At 52.5% G+C, this 16,934-nt stretch overlaps 1 non-coding gene and 5 pseudogenes across 1 annotated transcript; all 6 read left to right on the top strand.

Moving 5' to 3' along the window:
- The first annotated feature begins 5,159 nt into the window (after positions 1-5,159).
- On the top strand, positions 5,160-5,278 carry LOC123627803 (annotated as a pseudogene).
- A 1,191-nt stretch (positions 5,279-6,469) lies between these two features.
- On the top strand, positions 6,470-6,590 carry LOC123627845 (annotated as a pseudogene).
- A 3,453-nt stretch (positions 6,591-10,043) lies between these two features.
- Positions 10,044-10,162, top strand: LOC123627804 (annotated as a pseudogene).
- Positions 10,163-11,354: 1,192 nt separating this feature from the next.
- Positions 11,355-11,475, top strand: LOC123627846 (annotated as a pseudogene).
- Positions 11,476-14,926: 3,451 nt separating this feature from the next.
- On the top strand, positions 14,927-15,045 carry LOC123627805 (annotated as a pseudogene).
- A 1,194-nt stretch (positions 15,046-16,239) lies between these two features.
- Positions 16,240-16,358, top strand: LOC123627937. The gene has a single exon (XR_006731546.1). It is a non-coding gene; the product is annotated as a 5S ribosomal RNA (ribosomal RNA).
- Positions 16,359-16,934: the final 576 nt, after the last annotated feature.

Below are 16,934 nucleotides of genomic sequence, written 5' to 3' on the forward strand. Positions count from 1 at the left end.
AGGGTTAGGGTTAGGGTCAGGGCTATGGCTAGGGCTATGTTTATGGCTAAGTCTAGGCCTAGGGCTCAGGTTAGGTCTAGGGCAAGGGTTAGTGCTAGGGCTAGGGCTTCAGCTAGCGCTAGGGCTAGGGTTAGGGTTAGGGTTAGGATTATGGTTAGGGCTAGGCCTATGTCTAGGGCTAGCTTTAAGGGCTAGGTTTAGGACTAGAGTTAGGGTTAGGCTTAGGTCTAGGGCCAGGCTTAGGCTTAGGTTTATGGTTAGGTGTTGGGTTTAGGGTTAGGGTTAGTGTTAGTGTTGAGGGTTAGTGTTAGCATTAGGGTTAGGGATAGGGCTATGGCTAGGGTTAAGGCAAGGGTTAGGGTTAAGGTAAGGGTTATGGATTAGGGGTTACGGTTATTGTTAGGGTAAGTCTTAGCGTTAGGGTTAGAGTTTAGAGTTAGCGTTAGGGTTATGTTTAGCCTTAGGGGTTACGGGTTAGTTTAGGGTTAGGGTTTAAGGGTAATGTTAGGGTTAGGGTTAGGATTAGGGGTTCAGTTTAGGGTTTGGTGTTAGAGTTACGTTTAGTTTTAGGGTTACCTTTTGCTTTAGGGTTAGGGTTAGGATTAGAGTTAAGTTTAGTGGTTAGGCTTAGGATTAGATTTAAGACTAGTGGTTAGGGTTTGGGTTACTGTTAGCGTTAGGGTTAGGGTTAGCAGTTAGGGTTACGGTTAGGCTTAGGGTTTGGGGTTAGGGTTGTGGTTAGGTTTAGGGGTTAGGGTTAGAGTTAGGAGTTAGGGTTTTTAAGGTTAGGGTTATGGTTAGGTTTAGGGTTATGTTTAGTGTTAAGGGTTACGGTTGTTTGGGTTAGTGTTAAGGATAGGGTTAAGGATAGTGTTAGGGTTAGGGCTAGAGTTAGGTTTAGGGCTAGGCCTAGGGCTAGGGCTAGGGCTAGGGTTAGGTTTAGGGTTAGGGGTTAGGGTTAGCATTAGGGTTAGGTTTAGCAGTTAGTGTTATGGTTACGCTTAGGGTTTGGGGTTAGGGTTAGGGTTAAGTTTCAGTGTTAGGGTTAGGGTAGGGGTTAGGGCTGTTAAGGTTAGGATTAGGGTTAGGGTTAGGGTTAGGTGTAGTTTAGGTGTTAGGGTTGTTTGGGTTAGTGTTAGGGATAGGATTAAGGATAGTGTTAGTGTTAGGGCAAGGTTTAGGTTTAGGGCTAGGCCTAGGGCTAGTGCTAAGGCTAGGATTAGGGTTAGGGTTAAGGTTATGGTCAGGGCTAGGGCGAGGGCTATGTTTAGTGCTAGGTCTAGGGCTAGGGCCAGGTTTCGGTCTAGAGCAATGGTTAGTGCTAGGGCTAGGGCTACGGCTAGGGTTTGGGCTAGGGTTAGAGGTAGGGTTAGGATTTTGGTTAGGGCTAGGCCTATGTATAGGGCTAGGTTTAGGGCTCGGTTTAGGGCTAGGCTTGGGTTTAGGTTTTGGGGTAGGGAAAGGTCTAGGATTAGGGCTAGGGCTAGGGCTAGGTTTAGGTTTAGGGTTAGGGTTAGGTTTAGGGTTAGGGTTATGGCTAGGGCTAGGGCTAGGGCTAGAGTTAGGGTTAGGGTTAAGTTTAGGTCTAGGGTTATGTTTAGGTTAGGGTTAGGTTTAGTGTTAGAGGTTTGCCTTTAGGGGTTAGGGTTACTGTGAGGGTTCAGGTTTAGGTTTTAGTGTGAGGGTTCGGTTTTTGTGTTAGATTTAGGTTTAGGGGTTAGGGTTAAGGTTAGGAATTGAGGTTAGGGTTAGTATTTGTTGTAAGATTTAGGATTAGGTTTAAGGGTTAGGGTTAGGGTTACCATTAAGTGTTAGGGTTAGGGTTAATGGCTAGAGTTATGTCCAATGTTAAGTGTTAAAGTGCTGACGGTTAGGTTTAGGGGTAAGGTTTACAGTTAGGGTTAGGGGTTAAGTTAAGTGTTAGGATAGAGTTTAGCAGACCTGCATTCCACATCTCGAGAGTTGCTTTCTCTAAGTAACTCTCAGCTTTCTTATATATGACTCTCACACTTCATCCAAACTAGATTATTGAGGGCCTACAAAACACCACACCACTGTTGCTTTCTCTGTTGAACCGTATGTTGGTTGACGTATGAGTCATATATGGGAATGCGTCCATTCACTCACACAAAGCAACGCTGTGTTGGTGGTTTGTGTGCATATTAAACTCTAGTTTGGAAGACATACGAGTCATATATAGCATCTCTTACATTCACGCATAAAAAGCAACTATGGGGTAGTGTTTTTTAAGTATGCTAATCACTATTTTGGAAGAAGCTCAAGAGTAATATAGGTTACAGTCACTTAGAGAAAGTAACTCTCGGGGGGTGGGTTTTAGGCCTGCTAAACGCTACTTTGGAAGAAGTACTAAAGTCTTATATGGGAACTTTTACATTCACTCAGAGAAAGCAATGATGGGGGGTGGTGATCTGTAGGCACACTAAAATGTAGTTCGAAGAAGTGCGAGAGTCATATATAGGAACGCTTACATTCACACAGAGAAAGCAATTTTGAGTGCTGTTTTCTAGGCATTCTAAGCTCTAGTTTGGATGAAGTGTGAGAGTCATATATAGGAATGAAAGTCTGCTAAACATTTTGGATTAAGTGTGAGACTCATATATGGGAAAGCTTACATTGACTCAGAGAAAGCAATGATGGGTTGGTGGTTTGTAGCCATACTGAACTGTAGTTTGGAAGAAGTACAAGGGTCATATATAGGAACGCTTACATTCACACAGAGAAAGCAACTATGGGGTATTGTTTGTACACATGCTAAACTGTAGTTTGGTAGAATTTCGAGAGTCATATGTAGGGAAGCTTACAGTGACTTAGAGAAAGGAAATCTCAGGGAGTGTTTTGTAGGCCTGCTAAACTCTACTTTAAAAGAAGTGTAAGAGACATATATGGGAACGCTTACATACACTAAGCTTAAAGCAACGTTGAAGTGGTGGTTTTTAGGAAGACCGAACTGTAGTTTGGACAAAGTAGGAGAATCATGTATAGGAACGCTTACATTCACACAGAGAATTCAACTATGGGGTGATGTTTTGTAAGCATGCTAAACTGTAGTTTGGAATAAGTTTGAGAGTCTTATATAGGAAAGATTACAGAAACGTAGAGAAAGCAACTCTCTGGAGGTGGTTTGTAGGCCTGTTGAACTCTAATTTGGATGAAGTGTGAGTCATACATGGGAAGGCTTATATTCACTCAGAGAAAGCAATGTCATGGTGGTGGTTTGTAGGAACACTAAACTCTAGTTTGAATGAAGTGTGAAAGTCATACATGGGATAGTTACATTCGCTCAGAGAAAGCAACTATGGGGTGATGTTCGGTAGGCATGCAAATCTCTAGTTTGGAAGAAGTTCAAGAGTAATATATAGGAAAGCTTGAATTATTTAGAGAAAACAACTCTCGAGGTGTGCTTGTTAGGTCTTCTCAATACTACTTTGGATGAGGTGTGAGAGTCATATATGGGAAGACTTATATTCACGCAGAGAAAACAACTATGGGGTGGTGTTTTATAAGCATGCTAATCTCTAGTGTGGAAGAAGTTCAAGAGTAATATATAGGAAAGCTTACAGTTGCTTAGAGAAAGCAACTCTCCGGGGAGAGAGAGTGACTTTTAAGCCTGCTAAACTCTACTGTGGAAGAAGTGCGAGAGTCATATATGGGAACGCTTACATTCACTCAGAGAAAGCATTGATGGGGTGTTGGTTTTTAGGCATCCTAAAGTTTAGTTTGGAAGAAGTACGAGTCTTATATATGAACACTTACATTCAGGCAGAGAGAGCAACTATGTGGTAGTGTTTGTACGCATGCTAAACTATAGTTTGGAGAAAATTCGAGAGTCATATGTAGGGAAGCTTACAGAGACCTAGAGAAAGGAACTCTCGGGGAGTGTTTTGTAGGCCTGCTAAAGTCTATTTTCAATGAAGTGTAAGAGTCATATATAGGAATGCTTACAATCACTCAGATAAAGCAATGTTGGAGTGGTGGTTTTTAGGCATACTGAACTGTAGTTTGGAAAAAGTAGGAGAATAACATATAGGAAATGTTTACATTCAGGCAGGGAATTGAACTCTGGGCTGGCGTCTTGTAGGCATGCTAAAGTGTAGTTTGGAATATGTTCGAGAGTCTTTTATACGAAAGATTACAGTCATCTAGAGAAAGCAACTCTCTGGAGGTGTTTTGTAGGCCTGCTAAACTCAAATTTGGATGAAGTGTGAGAGTCTACTCATTCTGGTTCCTGTGTCTTTTGACGTGACCCTCGTCCTGTTGGATATAGTAGCGTCCGCGCTTCCCAGTATGAGAAGCGTGCGTTTCCCGCCCCAGACTTCAAGTCAGCGTATGTCTCCAGTAAGTCTTAGGACCGTTTAATAACGATGGTTGGCGGAGACCACAATCTAGATGCTGGTGAAATGCACTAGTGTCGAGTTCGCACCTATGTCTCAGCACTTTCCGTGGAAAACCTTAAAAAAAAAAAAAAAAAAGAAAGAAAGAGAGAAAGAAAAGAAAAAAAAATTACAGGAAAACACATTGAGTTTCCACTGATAATCCAAGTTCAAACTGAGAACTGAGAGTTTTTTTACATTACTTTATCGATTTCACCTCTTCCTCTCACACCCAGATTCCCAGTACCCAAAGACACCAACAGCATTTCTTCTTTGCAGGATCCCACAGAATAACCGTAGCCATGCACCATAGAACCGTGGACTGGTTCCTACTGCATGAAGTAGGAAAGGCAAGGAAGGAACCTTCTATTGTTCCGGCTCCACTGTGAAAATGTAAGAGCTGCCGTCCGCCGAAGCCAGTCTGCTCATGTCCAAGGAGCTCTGAGCCACGTCACACTCCTTTGGAATATTTCCCTGAGCCTTCCTGTGGGCTCCTGACGTCTGTAGAATGTGACAAGTCACACATTGTCCTCCCGTTTGTGTCCTCCGTGCTTCGAATAGATGTGCTATTGAGTGTTTGAATTTTGTTGTCATTGGTGTATGTGTGTGTGGCAAAGTGTTGAGTGTTTGGTGTGTATGTAGCAGCTAGAGAGCGAGGCTCTGAAGGCTACTGGGCAGCAGGAGGGCGCGGGGTCGGGTGGGGGGCGCTGGGCCGGGAGGGCCGCGTAGCAGCTGGGCCTCTCGAGGCGTCCGGGGACGGCCGCTGCCGTCTAGGGCCATAGCACCCTGAACGTGCCCGATCTCGTCTGGTCTGGGAAGCTAAGCAGGGTCGGGCCCGGTTAGTACTTGGATGGGAGACCGCCTGGGAATACCGGGTGCTGTAGGCTTTTGCTTCTTCTTTTGTCCCGCCCGCCGGGGGGTCGGGGGTGGGGGGGCCCCCCGCCTTCTGCGCCCGCCCCCACTTTCGCCCTCGGGCCCCGGCCCCTCCCCCCCCTCGGCGCGACCCGCTGCCCCCGCCCGGGGCTTCCTCCCCTCTCCCCCGCTGCAGCACCACCGCCAGGTGGCGGCAGCGGCAGAGCGTCCCAGGCGTTCCGTTGGGCCGGCAGCGGAGCCCCAACCCTGGGCCCCACACCGGGCCGGGGCCGGGCGGCGGGATCCCTAAGTGCCGCTGGGTCTCCTCTCCCCCCGACCCCGCACCCGCCGCCCCGCACTCCGGGACATCGCGTACACCCGGCGCGGGACAGCCCACGGCGGCAAACCGTGTCCTGGGCCCCCGGACACCCGGCCCACCGTGCACTTTCTCTCCGCCGCACACCCGGGCCTGGGGCCCGGGCCTCACGCCGGGCGGGCTCCTCGCCGCCGACGGGGCTCCCGAGAGACACACCGGCGCGCCGCACAGGGCGAGTCGCTGGCCACCTGGGCAGAGAGGACACACAACAGCACACGGAGCGCACGCACCCAAACCCAAACCACCCACCGGCCCCTTGACCCCTGGCTACACACCCCAAACCCCACCCCGGCGGGCCACAGGATAGCCGGCTCTGGCCCCCCGCGCCGCCCCCCGCCCCCGCGCGGGGGCTGCTGCCACACGCAGGCCCTGAGGGGAATCGGGGCAGAACGGTCCTCCCCAGACGGGGGTGGGGTGGCGGGGTGGGGGGGGACACTGCAGATCTTCAGGACCTCCGGGTGACGGACCAGCGGCAGGCACGGCCCTGCCTCCTCCTCCCGGCCCCGCCCCAAAGCCCCTCCCCACCGTGCCCTCGCGTGGGCCGGCGGAGGGCCCTCTCTCGCGCACTCTCCGGCTCCGGCCCTCCGCTCCCACGCGTGGAAGCCTGTCCCTGCGCGCGTGCCCGTGGGTCTGCTCCTCGGGCTGTGGGACGGCGGTGCGTCCGTGGTTTGGGTGGGGGTGGGAGGGTGCGCGCGCGAGACCCGTCAGGCTCCGCCTGGCCCCCCACCCCCACCCCGATCCGGGCAGGTGGGCTAGCGAAGGGCCAGGGCGGCGGGAGGGACCCGACTGCGCAGGGAGGGACGCGTCGCAGCAGCTCGGCCTCTTGAGGCGTCCGGGGGCGGCCGCCCTCGTCTACGGCCAGACCACCCTGAACGCGCCCGATCTCGTCTCACCTCGGAAGCTAAGCAGGGTCGGGCCCGGTTAGTACTTGGATGGGAGACCGCCTGGGAATCCCGGGAAAGCCCTAGGCTTTTTGCTCTGCCTCTCTTTCTGCCCCGCCCCCCTGGGCTGGGAAGGGGAGGGGGGGCCTTCGCCCTCCGCGCCCGCCCCGGCTCCCGCCCCCGGCCGGCCCGGACCCCGCCCCGTGGCCCCTGGAGAGAGGGTCAGATTGCAGATGTGGAGGCTCAGTCCCCGAGGCTGCCGCCCCTCACACACCTGCCGCAGGCCCGGGCCTCCGGAACTTCGGACCGACCGGCTCTGAATTCAGGACACAGTCTAAAGTTGTCCAAGGAGATGACCACGTTACCACCCTGGGAAAGGAAAAATTGGATCCTATCCATATATGCAGAAGAACAGAATCTAAACAGTTGGCTATCCGTTCACGGGAACATAACTTAAGAATCCAGATGCGAAGACATCTAGAAACACTTTTCAAACGTCTAAATCTTTAGAACATATTCTGAAGGATTAAGAAGTAGAAGCATTCTTTGGACAGTCACGAGCAAGACCAGGGTGTCGATAGGAAATCCTTCTGTTCGATACTGCAAGAGACGCTCCAAAAACATACTACAACAAGGGAAAACACTAACAATATATGGGAAAGGAAAATCACCTTTCTTCATTTTCCTCACCTCCTACGGTTCTCAAAATAGAATGTTTGCCCCTATGCGCGGGAGACCTGTAGAAATCCTAGGTGAGTCCAGCAAGATAGCTCTAGATGAAATCAACATTCGATCGATAGTTTCGATATTTCTTGTTTCCTCGCAAATACACAATAATGAATGCAATTCTTGAAAAGGATAACATTCAAAGTCACAGAAAATCCACCCAGCACCTACGGGGCAAAGGTGCCAACTTCGATGGAAAACTTAGCAAAAACGTACATGATGGCTCCCATCGATGGAGAGGCTATCCCGTAGTCCTCGATAGACGGACACAGAGTCCCCAAACTAATCATTTCCCCCACATTAATAAATAATCCCATTTAAACAGGGTTTATAACTAGAAACTTACAATCTGCTTCTTTCTCTTTTCCTTTTAATTTGGGAAAGGGATATGTTAAAGAATGATGATAATGATCATGATTATCATTATGATTATTATATTAAATCGAATTAACCATACCAAAACCCCACCACTCACCTTATAAAAATGGGAGTTGATGCATATGTCGGAAGCCGCTGTGTATCTTTTTCTCAAGGCGTGGAACCACAAAAACGCTTCTCCCAAACAAATCCCATCTCGACTGTCATCCTTTTCCTTGCTTTTCCTTTGAAAGTTTTTGTTCTCTGTTATAGGACTATCTCATTGAGGTAGTTTGTTAATTTCACAGTTTATAGAATAGATGTGGAACCATTCTGGATTCCTTCTGGGTAACTTGTGTGCCAGGGGAAACCTTCTGTTTGGAGAATACTCCTCGCTTACACAGGAAGCTGCAGTTCATCAGCGCTGCTAGAGAATGGCACTGCACGAATCAGTCGGAAGTATCTTCATCCGATCTTTGACTAGGTCCGTGTACAAGGGGCTCCCGTGAGGATTACCCTAGATGCTTCCTGGTCACATGTGCCCTATCTTCTCTCTGGTACGTGCTACTCAGAGAATATGCTTGCTCCTGAATTATGCCAGTGTTTATTCATTTCCATTTAGGCTACAGTGTTTTCCAAATGGTCCTATAATTTCGCCTCCCATATCAGCAGGGTATGTGCAAGAGTTTTCCTCAAAGCCAACACAGTGATCAGTTTCTTAAGTTTCCTCAATCTGGTGAGTTTGAAACTATATCTGGCTTCATTTTTTATTCTGCATTTCCTTGACCAATAATGAGGACACGGGGCCAAAGGCGTATTAAGCGTATTAAACGTAGATATTCTGTAACAGTAATATTCTGCCAATTATATGGGCTACAGATACCTTGTCCTGTTTGCAGCTTGTTTTTGACCCTCTTCATGGTATCTTTGGAAACTTTTTATTATGGAAAATTTGAAATAGAAACAAAATCGGAAAGAATAGTAGAATACTTTCTCACTACCCTGACTCAAGAAATCACCAACCCCTGGCCAGATCTTGTTTCTTTTATACCCCTCCTACCTTAAGTTCATGATCCCCTTAATAATATCCCTCCAACGATAAAAAGTCAATATGTTTCTATCAAAGGTAGAGGCTTTCTTCCCTTTTTCAGTGTACTCACAGCCACCTTATTCCATGTAAAAATTTCACCGTGTTAGAGATAACAGCAAGTACTCAATGTTTGCGTTTCCCTGAGACACACACGCTCATTTCAGTTTCTTTGAATCCAGTCCAAATACAGTCCATACCTTGTGAGGGGTTGAGATGTCTTTTGAAAGAGTGTCCATACATCGCGACTAGTCGGGGGCAGCCCCGGTTGTCACCATTTCCCTTTGTTTCCTACCGCTGTCTGCAGTGACCCGAGCTATTTTTGCATTGTGAGGGGTTTCATCGTGGATTTAAACGTATTTAACGTGTTTCAATATCTTGCAATTATTAGACTTGCTGGCGATCAAACCGTCCTGTGTTTGGCAAACGGGAGTCTACTCATTCTGGTTCCTGTGTCTTTTGACGTGACCCTCGTCCTGTTGGATATGGTAGCATCCGCGCTTCCCAGTATGAGAAGCGTGCGTTTCCCGCCCCAGACTTCAAGTCAGCATATGTCTCCAGTAAGTCTTAGGACCGTTTAATAACGATGGTTGGCGGAGACCACAATCTAGATGCTGGTGAAATGCACTAGTGTCGAGTTCGCACCTATGTCTCAGCACTTTCCGTGGAAAAACTTAAAAAAAAAAAAAAAAGAAAGAAAGAAAGAAAGAAAGAAAGAAAGAAAAGAAAAGAAAATTACAGGAAAACACATTGAGTTTACACTGATAATCCAAGTTCAACCTGAGAACTCAGAGTTTTTTTACATTACTTTACCGATTTCACCTCTTCCTCTCACACCCAGATTCCCAGTACCCAAAGACACCAACAGCATTTCTCGTTTGCAGGATCCCACAGAATAACCGTAGCCATGCACCATAGAACCGTGGACTGGTTCCTACTGCATGAAGTAGGAAAGGCGAGGAAGGAACCTTCTATTGTTCCGGCTCCACTGTGAAAATGTAAGAGCTGCCGTCCGCCGAAGCCAGTCTGCTCATGTCCAAGGAGCTCTGAGCCACGTCACACTCCTTTGGCATATTTCCCTGAGCCTTCCTGTGGGCTCCTGACGTCTGTAGAATGTGACAAGTCACACATTGTCCTCCCGTTTGTGTCCTCCGTGCTTCGAATAGATGTGCTATTGAGTGTTTGAATTTTGTTGTCATTGGTGTATGTGTGTGTGGCAAAGTGTTGAGTGTTTGGTGTGTATGTAGCAGCTAGAGAGCGAGGCTCTGAAGGCTACTGGGCAGCAGGAGGGCGCGGGGTCGGGTGGGGGGCGCTGGGCCGGGAGGGCCGCGTAGCAGCTGGGCCTCTCGAGGCGTCCGGGGACGGCCGCTGCCGTCTAGGGCCATAGCACCCTGAACGTGCCCGATCTCGTCTGGTCTGGGAAGCTAAGCAGGGTCGGGCCCGGTTAGTACTTGGATGGGAGACCGCCTGGGAATACCGGGTGCTGTAGGCTTTTGCTTCTTCTTTTGTCCCGCCCGCCGGGGGGTCGGGGGTGGGGGGGCCCCCCGCCTTCTGCGCCCGCCCCCACTTTCGCCCTCGGGCCCCGGCCCCTCCCCCCCCTCGGCGCGACCCGCTGCCCCCCGCCCGGGGCTTCCTCCCCTCTCCCCCGCTGCAGCACCACCGCCAGGTGGCGGCAGCGGCAGAGCGTCCCAGGCGTTCCGTTGGGCCGGCAGCGGAGCCCCAACCCTGGGCCCCACACCGGGCCGGGGCCGGGCGGCGGGATCCCTAAGTGCCGCTGGGTCTCCTCTCCCCCCGACCCCGCACCCGCCGCCCCGCACTCCGGGACATCGCGTACACCCGGCGCGGGACAGCCCACGGCGGCAAACCGTGTCCTGGGCCCCCGGACACCCGGCCCACCGTGCACTTTCTCTCCGCCGCACACCCGGGCCTCGGGCCCGGGCCTCACGCCGGGCGGGCTCCTCGCCGCCGACGGGGCTCCCGAGAGACACACCGGCGCGCCGCACAGGGCGAGTCGCTGGCCACCTGGGCAGAGAGGACACACAACAGCACACGGAGCGCACGCACCCAAACCCAAACCACCCACCGGCCCCTTGACCCCTGGCTACACACCCCAAACCCCACCCCGGCGGGCCACAGGATAGCCGGCTCTGGCCCCCCGCGCCGCCCCCCGCCCCCGCGCGGGGGCTGCTGCCACACGCAGGCCCTGAGGGGAATCGGGGCAGAACGGTCCTCCCCAGACGGGGGTGGGGTGGCGGGGTGGGGGGGGACACTGCAGATCTTCAGGACCTCCGGGTGACGGACCAGCGGCAGGCACGGCCCTGCCTCCTCCTCCCGGCCCCGCCCCAAAGCCCCTCCCCACCGTGCCCTCGCGTGGGCCGGCGGAGGGCCCTCTCTCGCGCACTCTCCGGCTCCGGCCCTCCGCTCCCACGCGTGGAAGCCTGTCCCTGCGCGCGTGCCCGTGGGTCTGCTCCTCGGGCTGTGGGACGGCGGTGCGTCCGTGGTTTGGGTGGGGGTGGGAGGGTGCGCGCGCGAGACCCGTCAGGCTCCGCCTGGCCCCCCACCCCCACCCCGATCCGGGCAGGTGGGCTAGCGAAGGGCCAGGGCGGCGGGAGGGACCCGACTGCGCAGGGAGGGACGCGTCGCAGCAGCTCGGCCTCTTGAGGCGTCCGGGGGCGGCCGCCCTCGTCTACGGCCAGACCACCCTGAACGCGCCCGATCTCGTCTCACCTCGGAAGCTAAGCAGGGTCGGGCCCGGTTAGTACTTGGATGGGAGACCGCCTGGGAATCCCGGGAAAGCCCTAGGCTTTTTGCTCTGCCTCTCTTTCTGCCCCGCCCCCCTGGGCTGGGAAGGGGAGGGGGGGCCTTCGCCCTCCGCGCCCGCCCCGGCTCCCGCCCCCGGCCGGCCCGGACCCCGCCCCGTGGCCCCTGGAGAGAGGGTCAGATTGCAGATGTGGAGGCTCAGTCCCCGAGGCTGCCGCCCCTCACACACCTGCCGCAGGCCCGGGCCTCCGGAACTTCGGACCGACCGGCTCTGAATTCAGGACACAGTCTAAAGTTGTCCAAGGAGATGACCACGTTACCACCCTGGGAAAGGAAAAATTGGATCCTATCCATATATGCAGAAGAACAGAATCTAAACAGTTGGCTATCCGTTCACGGGAACATAACTTAAGAATCCAGATGCGAAGACATCTAGAAACACTTTTCAAACGTCTAAATCTTTAGAAAATATTCTGAAGGATTAAGAAGTAGAAGCATTCTTTGGACAGTCACGAGCAAGACCAGGGTGTCGATAGGAAATCCTTCTGTTCGATACTGCAAGAGACGCTCCAAAAACATACTACAACAAGGGAAAACACTAACAATATATGGGAAAGGAAAATCACCTTTCTTCATTTTCCTCACCTCCTACGGTTCTCAAAATAGAATGTTTGCCCCTATGCGCGGGAGACCTGTAGAAATCCTAGGTGAGTCCAGCAAGATAGCTCTAGATGAAATCAACATTCGATCGATAGTTTCGATATTTCTTGTTTCCTCGCAAATACACAATAATGAATGCAATTCTTGAAAAGGATAACATTCAAAGTCACAGAAAATCCACCCAGCACCTACGGGGCAAAGGTGCCAACTTCGATGGAAAACTTAGCAAAAACGTACATGATGGCTCCCATCGATGGAGAGGCTATCCCGTAGTCCTCGATAGACGGACACAGAGTCCCCAAACTAATCATTTCCCCCACATTAATAAATAATCCCATTTAAACAGGGTTTATAACTAGAAACTTACAATCTGCTTCTTTCTCTTTTCCTTTTAATTTGGGAAAGGGATATGTTAAAGAATGATGATAATGATCATGATTATCATTATGATTATTATATTAAATCGAATTAACCGTACCAAAACCCCACCACTCACCTTATAAAAATGGGAGTTGATGCATATGTCGGAAGCCGCTGTGTATCTTTTTCTCAAGGCGTGGAACCACAAAAACGCTTCTCCCAAACAAATCCCATCTCGACTGTCATCCTTTTCCTTGCTTTTCCTTTGAAAGTTTTTGTTCTCTGTTATAGGACTATCTCATTGAGGTAGTTTGTTAATTTCACAGTTTATAGAATAGATGTGGAACCATTCTGGATTCCTTCTGGGTAACTTGTGTGCCAGGGGAAACCTTCTGTTTGGAGAATACTCCTCGCTTACACAGGAAGCTGCAGTTCATCAGCGCTGCTAGAGAATGGCACTGCACGAATCAGTCGGAAGTATCTTTATCCGATCTTTGACTAGGTCCGTGTACAAGGGGCTCCCGTGAGGATTACCCTAGATGCTTCCTGGTCACATGTGCCCTATCTTCTCTCTGGTACGTGCTACTCAGAGAATATGCTTGCTCCTGAATTATGCCAGTGTTTATTCATTTCCATTTAGGCTACAGTGTTTTCCAAATGGTCCTATAATTTCGCCTCCCATATCAGCAGGGTATGTGCAAGAGTTTTCCTCAAAGCCAACACAGTGATCAGTTTCTTAAGTTTCCTCAATCTGGTGAGTTTGAAACTATATCTGGCTTCATTTTTTATTCTGCATTTCCTTGACCAATAATGAGGACACGGGGCCAAAGGCGTATTAAGCGTATTAAACGTAGATATTCTGTAACAGTAATATTCTGCCAATTATATGGGCTACAGATACCTTGTCCTGTTTGCAGCTTGTTTTTGACCCTCTTCATGGTATCTTTGGAAACTTTTTATTATGGAAAATTTGAAATAGAAACAAAATCGGAAAGAATAGTAGAATAATTTCTCACTACCCTGACTCAAGAAATCACCAACCCCTGGCCAGATCTTGTTTCTTTTATACCCCTCCTACCTTAAGTTCATGATCCCCTTAATAATATCCCTCCAACGATAAAAAGTCAATATGTTTCTATCAAAGGTAGAGGCTTTCTTCCCTTTTTCAGTGTACTCACAGCCACCTTATTCCATGTAAAAATTTCACCGTGTTAGAGATAACAGCAAGTACTCAATGTTTGCGTTTCCCTGAGACACACACGCTCATTTCAGTTTCTTTGAATCCAGTCCAAATACAGTCCATACCTTGTGAGGGGTTGAGATGTCTTTTGAAAGAGTGTCCATACATCGCGACTAGTCGGGGGCAGCCCCGGTTGTCACCATTTCCCTTTGTTTCCTACCGCTGTCCGCAGTGACCCGAGCTATTTTTGCATTGTGAGGGGTTTCATCGTGGATTTAAACGTATTTAACGTGTTTCAATATCTTGCAATTATTAGACTTGCTGGCGATCAAACCGTCCTGTGTTTGGCAAACGGGAGTCTACTCATTCTGGTTCCTGTGTCTTTTGACGTGACCCTCGTCCTGTTGGATATGGTAGCATCCGCGCTTCCCAGTATGAGAAGCGTGCGTTTCCCGCCCCAGACTTCAAGTCAGCATATGTCTCCAGTAAGTCTTAGGACCGTTTAATAACGATGGTTGGCGGAGACCACAATCTAGATGCTGGTGAAATGCACTAGTGTCGAGTTCGCACCTATGTCTCAGCACTTTCCGTGGAAAAACTTAAAAAAAAAAAAAAGAAAGAAAGAAAGAAAGAAAGAAAGAAAGAAAAGAAAAGAAAATTACAGGAAAACACATTGAGTTTACACTGATAATCCAAGTTCAACCTGAGAACTCAGAGTTTTTTTACATTACTTTACCGATTTCACCTCTTCCTCTCACACCCAGATTCCCAGTACCCAAAGACACCAACAGCATTTCTCGTTTGCAGGATCCCACAGAATAACCGTAGCCATGCACCATAGAACCGTGGACTGGTTCCTACTGCATGAAGTAGGAAAGGCGAGGAAGGAACCTTCTATTGTTCCGGCTCCACTGTGAAAATGTAAGAGCTGCCGTCCGCCGAAGCCAGTCTGCTCATGTCCAAGGAGCTCTGAGCCACGTCACACTCCTTTGGCATATTTCCCTGAGCCTTCCTGTGGGCTCCTGACGTCTGTAGAATGTGACAAGTCACACATTGTCCTCCCGTTTGTGTCCTCCGTGCTTCGAATAGATGTGCTATTGAGTGTTTGAATTTTGTTGTCATTGGTGTATGTGTGTGTGGCAAAGTGTTGAGTGTTTGGTGTGTATGTAGCAGCTAGAGAGCGAGGCTCTGAAGGCTACTGGGCAGCAGGAGGGCGCGGGGTCGGGTGGGGGGCGCTGGGCCGGGAGGGCCGCGTAGCAGCTGGGCCTCTCGAGGCGTCCGGGGACGGCCGCTGCCGTCTAGGGCCATAGCACCCTGAACGTGCCCGATCTCGTCTGGTCTGGGAAGCTAAGCAGGGTCGGGCCCGGTTAGTACTTGGATGGGAGACCGCCTGGGAATACCGGGTGCTGTAGGCTTTTGCTTCTTCTTTTGTCCCGCCCGCCGGGGGGTCGGGGGTGGGGGGGCCCCCCCTCGCCTTCTGCGCCCGCCCCCACTTTCGCCCTCGGGCCCCGGCCCCTCCCCCCCCTCGGCGCGACCCGCTGCCCCCGCCCGGGGCTTCCTCCCCTCTCCCCCGCTGCAGCACCACCGCCAGGTGGCGGCAGCGGCAGAGCGTCCCAGGCGTTCCGTTGGGCCGGCAGCGGAGCCCCAACCCTGGGCCCCACACCGGGCCGGGGCCGGGCGGCGGGATCCCTAAGTGCCGCCGGGTCTCCTCTCCCCCGGACCCCGCACCCGCCGCCCCGCACTCCGGGACATCGCGTACACCCGGCGCGGGACAGCCCAGGGCGGCAAACCGTGTCCTGGGCCCCCGGACACCCGGCCCACCGTGCACTTTCTCTCCGCCGCACACCCGGGCCTCGGGCCCGGGCCTCACGCCGGGCGGGCTCCTCGCCGCCGACGGGGCTCCGAGAGACACACCGGCGCGCCGCACAGGGCGACTCGCTGGCCCCCTGGGCAGAGAGGACACACAACAGCACACGGAGCGCACGCACCCAAACCCAAACCACCCACCGGCCCCTGGACCCCTGGCTACACACCCCAAACCCCACCCCACCGGGCCACAGGATAGCCGGCTCCGGCCCCCCGCGCAGCCCCCCGCCCCCGCGCGGGGGCTGCTGCCACACGCAGGCCCTGAGGGGAATCGGGGCAGAACGGTCCTCCCCAGACGGGGGTGGGGTGGCGGGGTGGGGGGGGGACACTGCAGATCTTCAGGACCTCCGGGTGACGGACCAGCGGCAGGCGCGGCCCTGCCTCCTCCTCCCGGCCCCGCCCCAAAGCCCCTCCCCACCGTGCCCTCGCGTGGGCCGGCGGAGGGCCCTCTCTCGCGCACTCTCCGGCTCCGGCCCTCCGCCCCCACGCGTGGAAGCCTGTCCCTGCGCGCGTGCCCGTGGGTCTGCTCCTCGGGGTGTGGGACGGCGGTGCGTCCGTGGTTTGGGTGGGGGTGGGGGGGTGCGCGCGCGAGACCCGTCAGGCTCCGCCTGGCCCCCCACCCCCACCCCGATAAGGGCAGGTGGGCTAGCGAAGGGCCAGGGCGGCGGGAGGGACCCGACTGCGCAGGGAGGGACGCGTCGCAGCAGATCGGCCTCTTGAGGCGTCCGGGGGCGGCCGCCCTCGTCTACGGCCAGACCGCCCTGAACGCGCCCGATCTCGTCTCACCTCGGAAGCTAAGCAGGGTCGGGCCCGGTTAGTACTTGGATGGGAGACCGCCTGGGAATCCCGGGTGCCGTAGGCTTTTTGCTCTGCTTCTTTTTCTGTCCCGCCCCCCTGGGCTGGGAAGGGGAGGGGGGGGCCTTCGCCCTCCGCGCCCGGCCCGGCTCCGCCCCCGGCCGGCCCGGACCCTGCCCCGTGGCCCCTGGAGACAGGGTCAGATTGGAGATGTGGAGGCTCAGTCCCCGAGGCTGTCGCCCCTCACACACCTGCCGCAGGTCCGGGCCTCCGGAACTTCTGACCGACCGGCTCTGAATTCAGGACACAGTCTAAAGTTGTCCAAGGAGATGACCACGTTACCACCCTAGGACAGGAAAAATTGGACCCTATCCACATATGCAGAAGAAGAGAATCTAAACAGCTGGCTATTCGTTCACGGTAACATAATTCAGGAATCCAGAGGCGAAGACATCTAGAAACACTTTTCAAACGTCTAAATCTTTAGAACATATTCTGAAGGATTAAGAAGTAGAAGCATTCTTTGGACAGTCACGAGCAAGACCAGGGTGTCGATAGGAAATCCTTCTGTTCGATACTGCAAGAGATGCTCCAAAAACATACTACAACAAGGGAAAACACTAACAATATATGGGAAAGGAAA

Source organism: Lemur catta, chromosome 27 (assembly GCF_020740605.2).
Source record: "Lemur catta isolate mLemCat1 chromosome 27, mLemCat1.pri, whole genome shotgun sequence".
In the NCBI taxonomy this organism is placed as follows: Eukaryota; Metazoa; Chordata; class Mammalia; order Primates; family Lemuridae; genus Lemur; species Lemur catta.